Source organism: Bubalus kerabau, chromosome 5 (genome assembly GCF_029407905.1).
Source record: "Bubalus kerabau isolate K-KA32 ecotype Philippines breed swamp buffalo chromosome 5, PCC_UOA_SB_1v2, whole genome shotgun sequence".
Classification (NCBI taxonomy): domain Eukaryota; kingdom Metazoa; phylum Chordata; class Mammalia; order Artiodactyla; family Bovidae; genus Bubalus; species Bubalus kerabau.
Window position 1 is genome coordinate 118,051,625 of NC_073628.1, and position 20,014 is coordinate 118,071,638.

The 20,014-nt window shown below is 41.2% G+C and overlaps 1 long non-coding RNA gene across 2 annotated transcripts in view; it reads right to left on the bottom strand.

The window, feature by feature from the left end:
• Nucleotides 1–1,188, bottom strand: part of LOC129653312 (uncharacterized) — a 184,797-nt gene extending 183,609 nt beyond the window's left edge. The window contains exon 1 of one of the 2 annotated variants that reach the window (XR_008715055.1): nt 47–1,188. This is a non-coding gene — a long non-coding RNA (uncharacterized LOC129653312). The remainder of the gene's footprint in view (nt 1–46) is intronic. The other variant, XR_008715056.1, reaches the window with a different exon arrangement.
• Nucleotides 1,189–20,014: the final 18,826 nt, after the last annotated feature.

Genomic DNA, 20,014 nt, shown 5'->3' on the forward strand with positions numbered 1-20,014 from the left:
TTTCACTTTTCCCTTTCATGCATTGGAGAAGGAAATGGCAACCCACTCCAGTGTTCTTGCCTGGAGAATCCCAGGGGTGGGGGAGCCTGGTGGGCTGCTGTCTATGGGGTCGCACAGAGTCAGACACAACTGAAGCGACTTAGCAGCAGCAGTTTCAGTGCACTCCAGGAAAAGACAAGTTACACCACAAAAAGGTGAAGGGCGGATGGGTTGAGGCGGTGTGGGAGGCAGCCTTTTGTACCACCAAGTCGGCTTCCATTGGCTGAGCTCTGCCCTGGGTGGGAGTGGGCGTTGCCTCCTGGGCAAGGAGACGTCTGTTTGGCTGAGGACTATTTTCACGGGTAAGGGGCAGCTGTGAAATGTTATCAATCATTAGAACCAGCAGCCTGAGGATGGGTGCGCTGCCTGTCAACAGGATCCAGGTGGGGCCCTAGAAGAAAAAGAGAAGCCGTTACATGAACATTTAATGGATATATACCTGCGTGCGACCTCGGTCACCCAGTCCTGTCTGACTCTTCGCGACCCCATGGACTATAGCCCGGCAGGCACCTCTCTCCGTGGGATTTCCCAGCAAGAATACTGGAGGAGGTGGCCACTTCCTTCTTCAGGGGATCTGACTGGGGAATAGAACCCATGTCTCCTGCATTGGCAGACGGATCCTTTACCACTGAGCCGCCTTACGTTAAATTCGTTTTTATTGACTGCCTTATTTAAATTTCACATCAACTGCAAAAGGGAGGTGTTAATACTGTCTCCATACGTTTTCTCAAGGAAAATGAACCTTCAGAGTTTAAGTGACTTTCTGATGATTACAAAATGAGGCATCATGTTTTCAGGTGTAATAAATTTGTAGATAAAAAGAAAATGCCTCAGTTTATGTACTTGTAAAATGGATACACACAGAACTCATTTAGAATCATATCTTTGGAAAGTGGAGATTCTGGAGTGAGCCAATTGGATTCAAATCCTAAGTTTTAGTGCTTTCAGTAATACTGCCTCTTGAATAAAATTGTGATTCTTATTCCCTAAATATTCTTGATCTCATATGTTATTTTTGTTTGTATATGTGTGTGTATATATATTAACTTGCTGCTAAGTCGCTTCAGTCGTGTCCGACTCTGTGCAACCCCATAGACGGCAGCCCACCAGGCTCCCCCAACCCTGGGATTCTCCAGGCAAGAACACTGGAGTGGGTTGCCATTTCCTTCTCCAATGCATGAAAGTGAAAAGTGAAAATGAAGTCGCTCAGTCGTGTCTGACTCTTAGCGACCCCATGGACTGCAGCCCACCCGGCTCCTCTGTCCATGGAATTTTCCAGGCAAGAGTATTGGAGTGGAGTGCCATTGCCTTCTCTGATATATATCAACTTAGTGACTCATAATAAATTAGTTGAAATACTACATTTCCCAGGTCCCTAGGATAATAAGGGTTAAAAATTACTAAGAAATTCTCCATTAAGTTGTGGAAAAGCCAGAAAATAGTCTAGATATGCAATTAATAATTTATGTGGCTTTTGACTGTGGGTTTACTTTATGTCCATTTTCTCATTATAAAACAGGTACTAGTAGCCTATATAATAATATAGATAAGAAAATGGAAAGTCTGGGAGGTTTATTAACTTTTCCCAAATCACAGAACTAGGAAGGGCTAGGTCTGGGAATTGAACCAAAACCACCATCTGACATCAAAACTACTATTGGACACTAAGGAGAAAATGGCACATCATAGATTCACCTATACAGAGACAACCAGTGATGCAGATTTTCAGTATAAAGGAAATTTTCCACCCTTTCAACTCTTTTTCACATGAGCCAAATCTGAAAGCTACAAAGGAGATGGAAAATTTCAGAAAACACTCATTCACTCAGCATATCACTGAAGCAGGAGAACAATTCCAAGAAAGAAGAATCATTAATAATGACCTGCTAAAATAAAAAGTGTTTTTCTAGAGCCAGTGCCCTGAGCTGACACAGGATGAGTGGCTCTGGTTCCACAGCTGGGGTGAAATTATCAAATCAGGTTCTCTGGCCCAGAGGAGGATGAGGTTCTGTGACAGGAGTGGGTCCCTCCATCACCATGGAAACTATACCAGCCAAACTTGCCCTGGATGGTGGCCTCTGCGGAAGGTTACTGAAGTCTTCTTTGCTTCCTCTCCCTCCTCACCACCCCCTACCCTCAATGAATAAATCCCCTGTTGTATCCCTCTGGGCTGTGTTACCTCAGGTCACTTTCCAAAGGAAGCAAAATTCTAGTCCTGGCAGAAGGCCTCTTCTGTTTTCCTTGGACAATTTAGCCTTTCTAGGTATCACTTTCCTTTGGATTGTTGTGGGGGATGTATTTATTTTATGCATAAGGACTTTGTGTGTGTGTGCAAGCCTGGGACAAAATATTTCTGAATACATTCAGCTACCTTCCCTATGGTTGTTGTTGTTTAGTCATGAAGTCATGTCCAACCCTGCAACCCCATGGACTGTAGCCAGCCAGGTTCCTCTGTCCACAGAATTTCCCAGGCAAGAATACTGGAGTGGGTTGCCATTTCCTTCTCCAGGGGATCTTCCTGACCCAGGAATTGAACAGATGTCTCCTGCATTGGCAGGTATATTCTTCACCACTGAGCCACCAGGGAAGCCCACCATCTCTCTACCTCACTCTATTACAAGTAGAAAGAATTAGGGGAAAGAATTTTCCTGGTTCAAAACTCTTATTGGCTGTCTAAGGCCTATGAGATTAAGAACAAACCCTGTCTTGTATTCAAAATCTTCCACAGTATGGTCCCCAATTCCCTTCCCATTCGCCTTTCCCATGATATCCCCCTTCTCACTAGTTACTGAACATTATCTGCATTTGTTTACCTTTATGCTGTTCTCATGTCCCTCTGTCTACTTGTACTGCTGCTGCTGCTGCTGCTAAGTCGCTTCAGTCATGTCCGACTCTGTGCGACCCCATAGACGGCAGCCCAGCAGGCTCCTCTGTCCCTGGGGTTCTCCAGGCAAGAACACTGGAGTGGGTTGCCATTTCCTTCTCCAATGCATGAAAGTGAAGTCGCTCAGTCGTGTCCGACTCTTTGCGACCCCATGGACTGCAGCCCACCAGGCTCCTCCATCCATGGGATTTTCCAGGCAAGAGTACTGGAGTGGGGTGCCATTGCCTACTTGTACTAGCCTCTCCCAATTTGTTTTTTTTGTTTTTTTTTTTACTTTTTGGCCACACCCTGCAGCATGTGGGGCCTTAGTTCCCCAACCAGGGATCAACCCTGCACCCACTGTATTGGAAGGTGGAATCTTAACCACTGGACCTCCAGGGAAATCCCTTGCCTCTCCTAATTTTGCCAAAATTTTATCCATAACTTTAGTCTCAAAATGTATGGAAATTCTATGCAAATCAAATTTCAGTAAATGATGGAAACTGTGAGTATTCCATTCCTTCAGTGTATTTTATCATTTGTTGTGGCTAAAACTTGAATTTTAAAAATGTTCCTTGATGTTATCAAGACATGTATTTTAAGTGTACAACTTGATGGATTTTCATGAAGTGCACACACCAGTGTAAATACCTCCTGAATCACAAATTAGAATATTATAAATATCCAAGTAGCCTCTCTCAAGCTGTTACCTGAAAACTGGGTTTGCCTCTTGGTGGATGTCTAGCCAAGATACAACTGAGCCAGAGAACAGGAGAAGGAAGGATTTTTTTTTTTAATTTACTTATTTTTTATTGAGGGATAATTGATTTATAATTTTGTGTTGGTTTCTGCCATACATCAACATGAATCATTCATAGGTATACATTTGCCCCCTCCTTCTTGAACCTCCCTAGCACCTCTCACCCCATCCCACCCATCTAGATTTTTCAGAGAGCACCAGTTTGAGCTCCCTGAGTCATACAAAAAGTAGCAGAAGACCAAAACAGACATTTCTCCAAAGAAGACATTCAGATGGCTAATAAATACATGATAAGATGCTCAACATTGCTCATTCTTCAGATCAGATCAGATCAGATTAGTCACTCAGTCGTGTCCAACTCTTTGCGACCCCATGAATTGCAGCACGCCAGGCCTCCCTGTCCATCACCAACTCCCGGAGTTCACCCAGACTCACGTCCATCGAGTCAGTGATGCCATTCAGCCATCTCATCCTCTGTCGTCCCCTTCTCCTCCTGCCCCCAATCCCTCCCAGCATCAGAGTCTTTTCCAATGAGTCAATGCTTTGCATGAGGTGGCCAAAGTACTGGAGTTGCAGCTTTAGCATCATTCCTTCCCAAGAAATCCCAGGGCTGATCTCCTTCAGAATGGACTGGTTGGATCTCCTTGCAGTCCAAGGGACTCACAAGAGTCTTCTCCAACACCACGGTTCAAAAGCATCAATTCTTCAGCACTCAGCCTTCTTCACAGTCCAACTCTCGCATCCATACATGACCACAGGAAAAACCATAGCCTTGACTAGACGAACCTTTGTTGGCAAAGGAATGTCTCTGCTTTTGAATATGCTATCTAGGTTGGTCATAACTTTCCTTCCAAGGAGTAAGCATCTTTTAATTTCATGGCTGCAGTCACCATCTGTAGTGATTTTGGAGCCCAGAAAAATAAAGTCTGACCCTGTTTCCACTGTTTCCCCATCTATTTCCCATGAAGTGATGGGACTGGATGCCATGATCTTCGTTTTCGGAATGTTGAGCTTTAAGCCAACTTTTTCACTCTCCTCTTTCACTTTCATCAAGAGGCTTTTGAGTTCCTCTTCACTTTCTGCCATAAGGGTGGTGTCATCTGCATATCTGAGGTTATTGATATTTCTCCCGGCAATCTTGATTCCAGCTTGTGTTTCTTCCAGTCCAGCATTTCTCATGATGTACTCTGCATGTAAGTTAAATAAACAGGGTGACAATATACAGCCTTGATGAACTCCTTTTCCTATTTGGAACCAGTCTGTTGTTCCATGTCCAGTTCTAACTGTTGCTTCCTGACCTGCATACAAATTTCTCAAGAGGCAGATCAGGTGGTCTGGTATTCCCATCTCTTTCAGAATTTCCCACAGTTTATTGTGATCCACACAGTCAAAGGCTTTGGCATAGTCAATAAAGCAGAAATCGATGTTTTTCTGGAACACTCTTGCTTTTTCCATGATCCAGCAGATGTTGGCAATTTGATCTCTGGTTCCTCTGCCTTTTCTAAAACCAGCTTGAACATCAGGAAGTTCACGGTTCACATATTGCTGAAGCCTGGCTTGGAGAATTTTGAGCATTACTTTACTAGCGTGTGAGATGAGTGCAATTGTGTGGTAGTTTGAGCATTCTTTGGCATTGCCTTTCTTTGGGATTGGAATGAAAAGTGACCTTTTCCAGTCCTGTGGCCACTGCTGAGTTTTCCAAATTTGCTGGCATATTTAATGCAGCACTTTCACAGCATCATCTTTCAGGATTTGCTGCTGGCATATTGAGTGCAGCACTTTCACAGCATCATCTTTCAGGATTTGGAATAGCTCAACTGGAATTCCATCACCTCCACTAGCTTTGCTCGTAGTGATGCTTTCTAAGGCCCACTTAACTGCTCATTCTTAGAGAACTGCAAATCAAAGCTACAATGAGGTATCATCTCACACCAGTCAGAGTAGCCATCATCAAAAAGTCTACAAACAGTAAATGCTGGAGAGGGTGTGGAGAAAAGGACACCCTCTTGCACTGTGGGTGGTAAAACAAGTTGATAACAACCACTATGGAGAACAGTATGGAGAGTCCTTAAAAACTAGGAATAAAACTACCATATGACCCAGCAAACCCACTATGCGGCATATACCCTGAGGAAACCGTAATTGAAGAAGGAAGGATTTATTACTCCAGCAAGTTAGCAGAACACTGCAGAGATTTTCTGAAGTAGTATCTTCTCAAATAGCAAAACTGGGGAAGTTTTAGCTCAGGGTGCATGTATAGAAGAAGGGACTTGGGTATGGTATATGCATATTCATGAAGGAGCTTGAGCCAAGAAGAATTTAGCATAGCATTGGACACAGGTTGACAAGAGTCTTGGCTCTGCTTGATTGAAGTCACAAGGGTCAGCAAAGGTCAGCCTCATCATTCCTTTGGTTCTGGTTAGTCTGGTGGTTGAGAGGGTTTAAATCTTGCAAAATAGCTCAGGAATGTGCTTCAGGCTAATCTTTACCTTTGAAACAGAGCTGGGAGTCTTTACAATGGATACATTTCCCTGACCTGGTCAAGAGCAAGCACTGTGGTCAGCTTGAGATCACGAATTGGCTTAGGCCTAAAATGGCTTCTCTTATGTCAAGAAAGTTATGTCTAGAGAAAGATAAATAATCTATGATGTCACTTACATGTGGAATCTTAAAAATACAATAAACTAGTTAATATAACAAGAAGTAGACTCACTGGTATGGAAAACTAACTAGTGGGTACCACTGGAGAGATGGGGGGGAGAGAAATACAGGGGTGGGGAGTGGGAGGTACAAACTCTTGGGTGTAAGACAGGCTACAGAAGGTATTGTACAACACAGGGGCTATATACAAATATAGCCAATATTTGTAATAACTGGAAATGGAGTGTAGCCTTTAAAAACTGTATTTAAAAATGTTACATCTGGTTCTCTTCCTCCAGGAACTCCCTACTTTATCTGCCCACAATGCCTTTTCATAATTTTCACCCTTTTCTGCAAAGGTAGCTGCTATCATATCTAATATCATGTATATTAGCTTTTTCCTTTTTTTAAACTTTATATAAGTGGACTCATCCTAAAGGAAATCAGTCCTGAATATTCATTGGAAGGACTGATGCTGAAACTGAAATTCCAATACTTTGGCCACCTGATGCAAGGAACTGACTCGTTGGAAAAGACCCTGATGCTGGGAAAGATTGAAGACGGGAGGAGAAGGGGACGACAGAGGATGAGATGGTTGGATGGCATCACTGACTCAATGGACAGGAGTTTGAGTAAGCTCCGGGAGTTGGTGATGAACAGGGCAGCCTGGCATGCAGCAGTCCATGGGGTCACAGAGTCAGACATGACTGAGCAACTGAAATGCGCTGATAAGTTGACTCACACAGTTTGTGTTTTTTTGTGATGTCTTTCCATCACTCTCATGTTTGTGATATTTATTCATGTTGTTGCATGTGGCAGTATTTCATTCCTTGTCATTTCTCTATAGAACTCAGTCATGTATATTCCATTATTTTTTATGTTTTCCTGTTGATGGGCATTTGGGTTGTTTCTAATGGCCAAGCAGGAAGTGTGCTGAGAAGGTCCTCATCTGAGTCGGGTGCATCTCTTCCATCTTAAACAATGTATGATGTAGCTGTAGGGTTTTGTACTATGTACTGACATGTGGACACAGACTCATTTTCTCCCTCAGCCACCCGCTGTCCAAGGTTAGCACAGTTTGGTATGAAAATACTCTTGAACTTAGAGCTGTGGAATTATAACAAGAGTCAGGTATCAAAATGCCTCATGAAACTTTGTTAATGGGGCCTTGGAATAGCCAAAAGGCCTGTTAGGTTTTTCCATCCAATATTTAATAAAATGTTCAGGAATTATGAGTGTGTGTCCCCATAAATTAGAGATCTATTTCCTTATGTTTTTTCTAAGCCATGGTGATTCACAAATTACATAATTTTAGAATGTTAGACGTGGAAGGGACTTTGAAGCTCATGCATTTTAATGCCCAATTTTCATGTGATAAAAAAAAGGCATACAGTCCAGGTTCGATGCACGATACTGGATGCTTGGGGCTGGTGCACTGGGACGACCCAGAGGGATGGAATGGGGAGGGAGGAGGGAGGAGGGTTCAGGATGGGGAACACATGTATACCTGTGGCGGATTCATTTTGATATTTGGCAAAACTAATACAGTTATGTAAAGTTTAAAAATAAAATAAAATTAAAAAAAAGGGCATAGATACATCAGTGATTTTTTCCAAGGTAAAATATAATTTCCAGGTTTTAGAATGAGGTCTAAAATCTGACTAGAAGGGTCCTTTCTTCCACAAGATGGCATTGCAAGCCACTCAGAAGATGTTATAAATGTGACAGGCCTCTCTTCCCTAGAAACATGCAGCTTTCACCACTGATAAGGTGACAAACGTCCACTTTCCTTCTGGAGTGAGGGGAGGAGTTCCACTTTGGGGTCTCTTTACACATCACTTCACCAAACACCAGTGTCTTTCTTTACAGAAAAGCCATCAATAGGGCTTTCCTGGTGGTCCAGGGATTAAGAAACCACCTGCCAATGCAGAGGACACAGGTTCAATCCCTGGTCTGGGAAGATGCCACATGCCACGGGGCAAATAAGCCCATGTACCACAACTACTGAGCCTGTGTTCTAGGGGCTGGGGGGCCACCACTGCTGAGCCCACGAACTACAGCTACTAAAGCCTGCAGGCCTGGAGCCTGTGCTCCCCAAGAGGAGCCACTGCAGTGAGAAGCCTGTACAGCAACGAAGAGTAACCCGTGCTCACCACAAACAGAGAAAGCCCATATGCAGCAACGAAGACAAGCACAGCCAAAAATAAATAAAATTTTTCAAAAAAAGAAAAGCCAGCAATAGAAAATCCAAATGTACCATGCTCTAAGACCACTGGAGGAAGCTACTTGGGGATACAGGAGCGGAAACTGACTGTCTACCATCATCCCCTTGAGAAGTGTTAACAGGTGAAAGGCCTTTACTGTTTATTCCTGAAGGAGCCGAGCAGCAGCAGCAGCTAACCTAGACTGAGTGGTTATGACGCACCAGATGCCTTCTGAGTTCTTTACACACATTCGCTCATTTAATTCTCACAATTCTCAAGTAGAGACTATTATTGTCTCCATATTACTGAAGAAGACACTATGACACAGGGAGACTTTGGTCACTTATATACGGTCACACTAACTCTTAGGATGAAGATGCCTTCACCCCAACCCCCACCACCCAGGGGAAAGTTGAGGGTCAAGTGAATCTTCTGGAAGTTCATGTGATAGCACTGTGAAGGGAGCAGCCACACTTGACAAAGTAAATGTGTGTTGTGGTGCGGACAAACGTTCTTGTCCTGAAGTCTGGAGCTCTGCTGTATACATCTATAATTTCTTTCTGGTCTTGTGCTGAGTGTTGTCTTGCCCAGACCAAAAACACTTCCCGCAAAGCAACATACTTACTTAGAACACCCGAGAGAAAGTGACAGGCTGAGTAAAAGTCCATAAGGCTTGTAGGCAGTGATCACATTCCTTCATCACTTCTGGTAATTGAGCCAATGATGTGGGCAGTTGCTTCTGGAATACTCTGTTTTCCCATACATCCCATTTCCCATAAACTGAAAGTGGAACATGCCAATGGGTAAATTAATTTTTGCTGGAGGAGCATGGAGAGTCCCTCACAATGTTTAGACAAAATGTTGGCCTTTCCACCCTGGCTCCTGACAGCCAGTGCAGTCTGCTGAATGGCTGTGGCCAGATTAGATCCCTTAGGACTGAGCCTGGGGTCACCAGTGCCTTGGGAACCAAAGGAATGAACTAGAGGAAATCCAAAGAATCAAGTTAGGACCCAATTATCTGGTAGGATGTGTACAGACAGGTCTCCAGAGAGAAGGTCAGGCCACTAAGCTGGGAGCTGGAGCAGGATTAGAGTGCCAGAAGGTCAGAAAAAAACAAAGGCTGAGAATTCCCAGGCAATTTCCTTGAATTCAGGCTGGAATTGGTAGCTCATCCTTATAAAAAGGCATACTTTTTATACTTACGTATACGTATGTATACGTAAACGTATACATACGTTTGCATACTTAGATTAAGGGCACAGCTGACTTGAAGGTCCAGGGGAGAGAATTTAACTTACAAGGCAAGACATATGAGGAAGAAAATGGCAACCCACGGCAGTATTCTTGCCTGGGAAATCCCATGGACAGAGGAGCCTGGCAGCCTACAGCCCATGGGGTTGCAAAGAGTGGGACTTAACTGGAGCGACTGAGCACAACACTTTACACACCAGCCAAGGAGATATTCCACAGGCATTCAGGAGCCTCTTTGCATACAATGGTCTCTCCAGTGGCATTTGACTCATGGCCTTCTAAGTGTTGGCATTCACTGCCCCACACTGCAGCTGAGCATGCTTCACACATTCCTCCAATCTTGAAAGAGCCACAGAAACCCGTCCTGCTTCTTCACTTTCTGTCAAAAATGCGCGACCAGTTAGGGGAAGGAGTGTATCACTGGGAACTCTTTTCCCTTCCCTGTTCTTCCCTGAGTGGTGATGGCATGCACCATGATGGTGCGCGGCATCTCTGGTGCTCCTCCTTCCGTCTAGCAGAATCAAAAGAACTTAACAGGTCATAAAGATAGTCATATGTCAAACTCACTCAAGACAGACAAAAACATTTTCCTGGGTGCCTTCCAGATCCAGGTCTTCAGAAGTACATATAACTGCTGCTTTGGACTATTGATTTGCCCTAATCATTCCACGTCCACCCTGGTGGCTCAGATGGTAAAGAATCTGCTGCAATGCAGGAGACTCAGGTTTGATCCCTGAGTGAGGAAGATCCCTGGAGAAGGGAATGGCAACCCACTCCAGTATTCTTGCCTAGAAAATTCCATGGACAGAGAAGCCTGGCAGGCTACAGTCCATGGGGTCACAAAGAGTTGGACCTGACTGAGCAATCAGCAGACACAGTCATTCCACATCTTAGCCTCCAAATCTCAATTTCTTGTTCACTGATTGGAACAATGTCTGACACTTGACTCTTTGTATTGTCTTGTTCTGTCAAGGTCCTTCTCCTCAAGGTACTTACTTGGGATTTATAACCAGACTCTCAATCCCATTTCTCGCTTCATAAACTAGATTTTTTTCAAAGATCTTCCCCATTTCTGTTTTTAAGATCTCTCTTCTCTTCCCACTTTCCTTCCTCTCTTTTCCCTCAGGGTTTTTTCTTGATATTTTAGCTTTGCAAGTCTATCTTGATGATGACAGAAGAAATGAGTATAGAAAGAGCAAAATTATCTGGTATCTTCAAGTAATTGGCACTGGGGTGAACTCAGAAGCAAATAGAAATGCTTCAAAGAACTGGCACATAAGGGAAGAGAGAAAAATGTGAAATATGCTAGATCCCTCTGGTTAAAAAAATAAAACCTAAATTTAATAGTCATTGCTAGTAATGTTCTAAAAATCCATAAGATGAGAGTAGTTTCTTATAACAAAATGTAGTGTCTTGTTCCAAATGAAATTAAATTTAGCAAACATTTATTTGATTATCCACTATATGAAAGTACAGCATTACATGAAGATAATGTACAGCAAGCAAAGGATCAGCAAGCTGCAGTATCCATCCTCAAAGAGCTATGGCTCCATGGGAGAAACAGACTGCCATACACCTGACATTCCAGCCCAGCACTGCCCAGCAGAAATTTAATGCAATCCACTTATGTAACCTTAAACTTTTTAGTAGTCACATTAAATAAGTAAAATAAACATGTATAAGTTAACTTTAATAATATTTTATTAGGCCAATATATTTCAAATAACCATGTCAACACATAATTAATATTTTAAAATTTTGAAATGTCTTTCATTCTTATCATATGAAGTCTTTGAGATCTGATGTGTATTTTATATTTACAGCATATCTCAATGCACAAACTAAATTTTCATCACAAATCCTTGGTTTATAGTTAGACTCCATAAACTTTACGGTTGAGAAACTCCTGGAGTGGCCATCATGGTCAACAGAAGAGTCTGAAATGCAGTACTTGGATGCAATCTCAAAAACAACAGAATGACCTCTGTTCGTTTCCAAAGCAAACCATTCAATATCACAGTAATCCAAGTCTATGCCCCAACCACAACGCTGAAGAAGCTGAAGTTGAATGGTTCTATGAAGACCTACAAGACCTTTTAGAACTAACACCCAAAAAAGATGTCTTTTTCATTATAGGGGACTGGAATGCAAAAGTAGGAAGTCAAGAAACACCTGGAGTAACAGGCAAATTTGGCCTTGGAATACGGAATGAAGCAGGCAAAGACTAATAGAGTTTTGCCAAGAAAATGCACTGGTCATAACAAACACCCTCTTCCAACAACACAAGAGAAGACTCTATACATGGACATCACCAGATGGTCAAAACTGAAATCAGATTGATTATATTCTTTGCAGCCAAAGATGGAGAAGCTCTATACAGTCAGCAAAAACAAGACCAGGAGCTGACTGTGGCTCAGACCATGAACTCCTTATTGCCAAATTCAGACTTAAATTGAAGAAAGTAGGGAAAACCACTAGACCATTCAGGTATGACCTAAATCAAATCCCTTATGATTATACAGTGGAAGTGAGAAATAGATTTAAGGGCCTAGATCTGATAGATAGAGTGCCTGATGAACTATGGAATGAGGTTCGTGACATTGTACAGGAGACAGGGATCAAGACCATTCCCATGGAAAAGAAATGCAAAAAAGCAAAATGGCTGTCTGGGGAGGCCTTACAGATAGCTGTGAAAAGAAGAGAAGCAAAAAGCAAAGGAGAAAAGGAAAGATATAAACATCTGAATGCAGAGTTCCAAAGAATAGCAAGAAGAGATAAGAAAGCCTTCTTCAGCGATCAATGCAAAGAAATAGAGGAAAACAACAGAATGGGAAAGACTAGGGATCTCTTCAAGAAAATCAGAGATACCAAAGGAACATTTCATGCAAAGATGACCTCGATAAAGGACAAAATGGTATGGACCTAACAGAAGCAGTAGATATTAAGAAGAGATGGCAAGAATACACAGAAGAACTGTACAAAAAAGATCTTCACGACCCAGATAATCACGATGGTGTGATCACTGACCTAGAGCCAGACATCCTGGAATGTGAAGTCAAGTGGGCCTTAGAAAGTATCACTACGAACAAAGCTAGTGGAGGTGATGGAATTCCAGTTGAGCTATTCCAAATCCTGAAAGATGATGCTGTGAAAGTGCTGCATTAAATATGCCAGCAAATTTGGAAAACTCAGCAGTGGCCACAGGACTGGAAAAGGTCACTTTTCATTCCAATCCCAAAGAAAGGCAATGCCAAAGAATGCTCAAACTACCACACAATTACACTCATCTCACACGCTAGTAAAGTAATGCTCAAAATTCTCCAAACCAGGCTTCAGCAATATGTGAACCATGAACTTCCTGATGTTCAAGCTGGTTTTAGAAAAGGCAGAGGAACCAGAGATCAAATTGCCAACATCTGCTGGATCATAGAAAAAGCAAGAGAGTTCCAGAAAAACATCGATTTCTGCTTTATGGACTATGCCAAAGCCTTTGACTGTGTGGATCACAATAAACTGTGGGAAATTCTGAAAGAGATGGGAATACCAGACCACCTGACCTGCCTCTTGAGAAACCTGTATGCAGGTCAGGAAGCAACAGTTAGAACTGGACATGGAACAACAGACTGGCTCCAAATAGGAAAAGGAGTTCGTCAAGGCTGTGTATTGTCACCCTGTTTATTTAACGTATATGCAGAGTACATCATGAGAAACGCTGGACTGGAAGAAACACAAGCTGGAATCAAGATTGCCAGGAGAAATATCAATAACCTCAGATATGCAGATGACACCACCCTTATGGCAGAAAGTGAAGAGGAACTCAAAAGCCTCTTGATGAAAGTGAAAGAGGAGAGTGAAAAAGTTGGCTTAAAGCTCAACATTCAGAAAACGAAGATCATGGCATCCAGTCCCATCACTTCATGGGAAATAGATGGGGAAACAGTGGAAACAGTGTCAGACTTTATTTTTCTGGGCTCCAAAACCACTACAGATGGTGACTGCAGCTGTGAAATTAAAAGACGCTTACTCCTTGGAAGGAAAGTTATGACCAACCTAGATAGCATATTCAAAAGCAGAGACATTCCTTTGCCAACAAAGTTTCGTCTAGTCAAGGCTATGGTTTTTCCTGTGATCATGTATGGATGCGAGAGTTGGACTGTGAAGAAGGCTGATCGCCGAAGAATTGATGCTTTTAAACTGTGGTGTGGGAGAAGACTCTTGAGAGTCCCTTGGACTGCAAGGAGATCCAACCAGTCCATTCTGAAGGAGATCAGCCCTGGGATTTCTTTGGAAGGAATGATGCTAAAGCTGAAACTCCAGTACTTTGGCCACCTCATGTGAAGAGTTGATTCATTGGAAAAGACCCTGATACTGGGAGGGATTGGGGCAGGAGGAGAAGGGTACGACAGAGGATGAGACGGCTGGATGGCATCACTGACTTGATGGACGTGAGTCTGAGTGAACTCCGGGAGTTGGTGATGGACAGGGAGGCCTGGCGTGCTGCAGTTCATGGGGTCACAAAGAGTCGGACACGACTGAGCGACTGATCTGATCTGATCTGATCTGAGAAACTCCATTTATACATGCAAAATGTTTGGAACATATGTTAAAGTTTTCTACTAACTGAATCGAGTATCAAAATGTCCTATCCCTTCAAACCTTCATTCATATTTTTAAAACTTTTTCATCCTTTTGTGAAGAATTGCTTTGACTTTGAAACAAATGAATTTCAGGTTTAAAACTATGTTTGTCCAAGTTAAGAAAACTCACTAATTCTTGTATTATTAGTATCAGATTCAAAGAAATTTTAAGTAAATTGAAAAGCAGCGTAAATGTATAAATATTAACAAACCATTATTCAAATTTTCCCAGTAATTTTTGTAGCTAACATACAACACTGCCAATCATGACTAAAGAGTCATTATTATCCATTTGTGCTATGAAAAGTTTAAATTTCAACCTCAATACCTGACTATCTAGGACTTATGTGTGTTTCTCTTTTCCTTAGAGCTTCAAATTTAGATGTTTCTATGAGAAGTATGGAGAATGCAATGGCACCCCACTCCAGTACTCTTGCTTGGAAAATCACATGGACGGAGGAGCCTGGTAGGCTGCAGTCCATGGGGTCTCTAAGAGTCGGACACGACTGAGCAACTTCACTTTCGCTTTTCACTTTCATGCATTGGAGAAGGAAATGGCAACCCACTCCAGTGTTTTTGCCTGGAGAATCCCAGGGACGGGGGAGCCTGGACACGACTGAAGTGACTTAGCAGCAGCAGCAGCAGCGTGAGAAGTAAAATAGTGAGAAACTGTGAGTAATGCACTGCCATGTTTACCTTTGATTACTGAATATTTGTCAAGCATTCCTTTGGCTTCCAGAAAAATTGGAGTAATGGTTATATGTGTGTGTGTGTGTGTGCACGTGCATGTGTGTGCACGTGTGCACACACACTCATTGTTCAGTTTTGTCTCACTCTTTGCGACCTCATGGATGGTGGCCCACCAGTCTCCTCTGTTCATGGGAATTTCCGGGCAAGAATACTGGAGTGGGTTGCCATTTCCTATTCCAGAGGGTCTTCCTGACCCAGGCATGGAAACCAAGTCTCTTGCATATCCTGAATTGGCAGGCAGATTCTTTACCACTGTGCCACCTGGGAAGCCCAATGGTACAGTAAATTTTTATAAAACTCTCTGTTACTCAACCAATATGCAAAGAACATAAAAATCATTACCTTTATTATCTCCCATTTCTTTCAACATTCCATAAATTAGCAATAAATCATAAGCATTTGCTCATATACATTGAAAAACATTAATTTTATCATGATACTTTACATAGTTTGCTTCTGAAAACTAACTACAGATATTTTCAATATATATCACACAGAGGAACAGAGCAATTAACTGTTTTTCCTCTGGCAATTTTTCCAACTTTGAATTAATTGATCTTTGATATTGTTAGAAAGCTTTTGTATTTTATGGAAAATTGTTGATGGCTTAACTGTAGATATTTTACTTTTTGTAACATTCTTTTTATTCTTTTATTAATAATTTTCTCACAAAATTGCCATAACAAATAATAACTTCTTTTACCTACCATCTATCCATCTAGGTGTGTGTGGCAGGGGGAGTGCCAAGTTGTCTTATAACTGACCAACACTACAAACTCAAGTCCTATTAAAGATCATTAAAAATATTTTCATAGGTCACTTAATTTGGATTTTAAGCAAGTAAGCTCATTAAATTCCTTTTGACTATTGATCAAATTTATTATATGCTTGGTGAAAATATCCATTTTATTATCTTAATTTTTTTATATAACAAATCTTTTTTTAAAAAATTTGTTCAGCAAATCGCAATTCATGTAAACACACCTTCTTTAGCATTTTTTCTCACTGTCCTGGATGCAGGCTTAGCTTCTACATTTCCATTCGCCTCTACATTACTATTCTGCCTTCATTTTTAACTTAAAAATCGGCCCATGCTTGTTTTTTAACTTGTAAAAATCATTTAGTCACATTATAATGAAAATAATATGTATTTCTATTTAGTTAACAATAATAATTGGAGAAACAGTGGAAACAGTGTCAGACTTTATTTTTTGGGGCTCCAAAATCACTGCAGATGGTGACTGCAGCCATGAAATTAAAAGACGCTTACTCCTTGGAAGGAAAGTTATGACCAACCTAGATAGCATATTCAAAAGCAGAGACATTCCTTTGCCAACAAAGGTCCGTCTGGTCAAGGCTATGGTTTTTCCAATGGTCATGTATGTATGGATGTGAGAGTTGGACTGTGAAGAAAGCTGAGCGCCGAAGAATTGATGCTTTTGAACTGTGGTGTTGGAGAAGACTCTTGAGAGTTCCTTGGACTGCAAGGAGATCCAACCAGTCCATTCTGAAGGAGATCAGCTTTGGGTGTTCTTTGAAAGGAATGATGCTAAAGCTGAAATTCCAGTACTTTGGCCACCTCATGCGAAGAGTTGACTCATTGGAAAAGACTCTGATGCTGGGAGGGATTGGGGGCAGGAGGAGAAGGGGATGACAGAGGATGAGATGGCTGGATGGCATCACTGACTTGATGGACGTGAGTTTGAGTGAACTCTGGGAGTTGGTGATGGACAGGGAGGCCTGGCGTGCTGCGATTCATGGGGTTGCAAAGAGTTGGACATGACTGAGCGACTGAACTGAACTGAACGATAATAATTTACATATATACTACCAGAACTCAAGCTGCATAAAAATATTAAAATAAATGCATTATAATGTTACACTGCTACATAAACAAAAATCATTCAAACTGAATCAACAGTTCAGCACCAACCAGATCAGTGATGTGCTTATGTATATTAAAAGATGCACATGCCTGATACACTCTAATACAATAATATAGAAGACAACACAGTGTTTAAAGTGAAATATGATCCTATCAAAACAATAAAACTGTGTTTCATGGAAAAATACTATAGCTTTAAAATTTAAATTAATTAAAATTAAGTAAATTTAACAATTTAGTTTCTTAGATGTCCTAGCCATATTACAAATGCTCAACAGCACATGTGATTAGGGAAAAGGCAATTTCTGGCTGATTGTCTACCCTCCTAGTCTCTCTTCTACCACTTTTTTTTTTTTTTTTTTTGGCTCTTTACCCTTGCCCAAGAGAGAAGGTACTATTAATCAAGTTGGGTTCAAAGTCATTAGTTGAAACATTTCTTAGTGGTTTTTTATTCCTCCTCTCTGTGCCATGTGCATACTAAGTCTCATCAGTCATGTCCAGCTCTTTGCAACCTATGGACTATAGCCAGCCAGGCTCCTCTGTGCATGGGATTCTCCAGGCAGAAATACTGGAGTGCGTTGCTGTGTTCTCTTCCAGGGAATCTTCCCGACCCAGGTATCAAACCCGTGTCTCTGAAGTCTCCTGCATTGGTAAACGAGTTATTTACCTCTAGCTCCACCTGGGAAGTCTGTGTAGGTGGGTGGTAATTTGAAACCCCTTCCCTGGATCTCTTCTACTTCCTGGTGACAAAATAGCTGTCTACAACTCCAGATTACTTCCTATCCTCTTAGCAATTTGCAATGGAAGGAACCTACGTTTTTCAAAAGGTTTAAAAAAAAAAAAAAAACCCTTCTAGAATTTAATCTATTTGTTTCTGATGATCTTGGCTTGGGCTATATTCCTGTGGCATCAACCTCACTGAAACCTTACTGAAACCTCACTGAAACCTCTTAAACTCAGAGAAGGAATGAGTGATTCCCTGAGAAGCTTCAGGGCACATGGAACCAGAAAAAGGGCAAGTGGTTACTAGGAAAGCAAAAATGATCAATCTCTGATACACAGATAAATTGGAAAATAGAAATAATAATCCCTAATTTCCTCATTCAAATATAATTATTGTTGGTATTTTGGCAAATTTACTCCCATTATTTTTTCTGGGTATTTTTTACATAATTGTAATTATAGTTTATTTAAAATTTTTCTCCCAATTTTTTTTCCTGTTACCATTCTATTATATGCATTTTGAATGCCTATCATGTTTCTAAGCATAATTTTAATGGTCACATGTAAATAAACACTAATTTACTCCCAAAGACACCAAGGTTGCTTTTTCTTTAAAAATTATAAATAAAGCTGTGACAAACATCATGATGTATATAGCTTTTTTCTATTGCTTGGACTATTTCCTTATAATTTTCCAAATATTGAATTACTGGGTTAAAAGATATGCATATATTTAAGCTCTTTCTAAATTTTTCCTATTTCCCAAAAGGATTGTACTTATTCATAAGGTTGTCATCAATATAAATGTAGTCATCATACATAAAACGTTCTTGTAAAGTCAAAGGACACCACTAAAGTATGGTGAGGACAGCAATTTCTTTGAGAGTGATAAAAATGCTTGTGAAGAGGATTTTTTAACCTTTGATTCTGTATTAGTTTCGCAGAAATCAGTCCTGCATGGCTCAATTATGCCATTGCATGTGTTGTTTCTTGGAAAATTATGTTAAACATACAAAAAAGCAAATTGACAGGGTATTATTTTTTAAGTAATATGAATAACATGGCATAGGATTATGGTAGATTTCAACTAATTCTCATTTCACGAATATCTTTCATACTGTATAGCTAATTAGGCATGCATGCTCAGTTGCTCAGTCATGTCTGATTCTTTGTGACCCTTTGGAGTGTAGCTCACCAGGCTGCTCTGTCCATGGGATTTTTCAGGCAAGAATACTGGAGTGGGTTGACATTTCCTTCCCCAGGGGATCTTTCTAACCCAGGGATTAAACCTGCATCTCCTGTGTTTCCTGCATTGCAGGTGTATGCTTTACCCACTGAGCTATTAGGGAAGCTAATTAGGCATCAGGACAAAAATCTACCCACAGGAACCTATGTCACAACACAGTTAATAAGAGCAACACAGTGGAGATCTGCCTCCTGAGCTTTAGATGTCTTTCTGTTTCCTAGACACTTCAAATCTGCATGTTTCAAAGTATCTTAAAAATATTCAAAATGGAAATCATTCTAAAGCTTTGCAAGTGCCTAGCATGGGGAAAATATAAATCTGTTTGGTACATGAGTGCTGTCCAATAAATCTACTTTACTTCCTATAATCCACCATGATAAATATTTTCTCATCTAAACTAGAAACCTCACTATCCTATAGTCTACCTTCTAGGTACTCTTAATTGATTAATCACTAAATTCTCTTGATTTCACTTTAGAAAAGACCATTGTCCCAACTTTTCCAAAATATTTCTATGGCCCTAGTTCACTCCATTATCATCTCTCATCGGATTATTATTAGCACAGCTTCTTTGGTCTTCTGCCTCTAATCTCATCCTGGTTCCACTCTCCTAACAAAATGAGCTTTTTAGAATTCAGAGCCAATCATGGAACTCTTCTGCTCCAAATACAACAGTTCACCATCCACATGGGCAAAATCTGAAACAATGTGCATGGCATATAAGATCCTTCCTTTCATTTGACCTCAGCCTACCTGCCTGGCCTCCTCTGTTCTCTCCTCCCAGCCCTGCCCCCAGCAGTTCCCTGCAAACTGCATCATGACTGAACTGATGATGGTCCTCTCAATTTGTACTAACGTTTCCCTTCCTTCTTTCTGAATATCATTTTACAGCTGCCTCCCCGGAATACTCTCTCTCTACTTTGTGAGTCTGACAGCAAATTTCTACTTTTTCTTCCAAACTCATCTTAATAGAAAATAAGTCCTTTGAAAATATTGAAGAGGAGGTCAGATGGGGA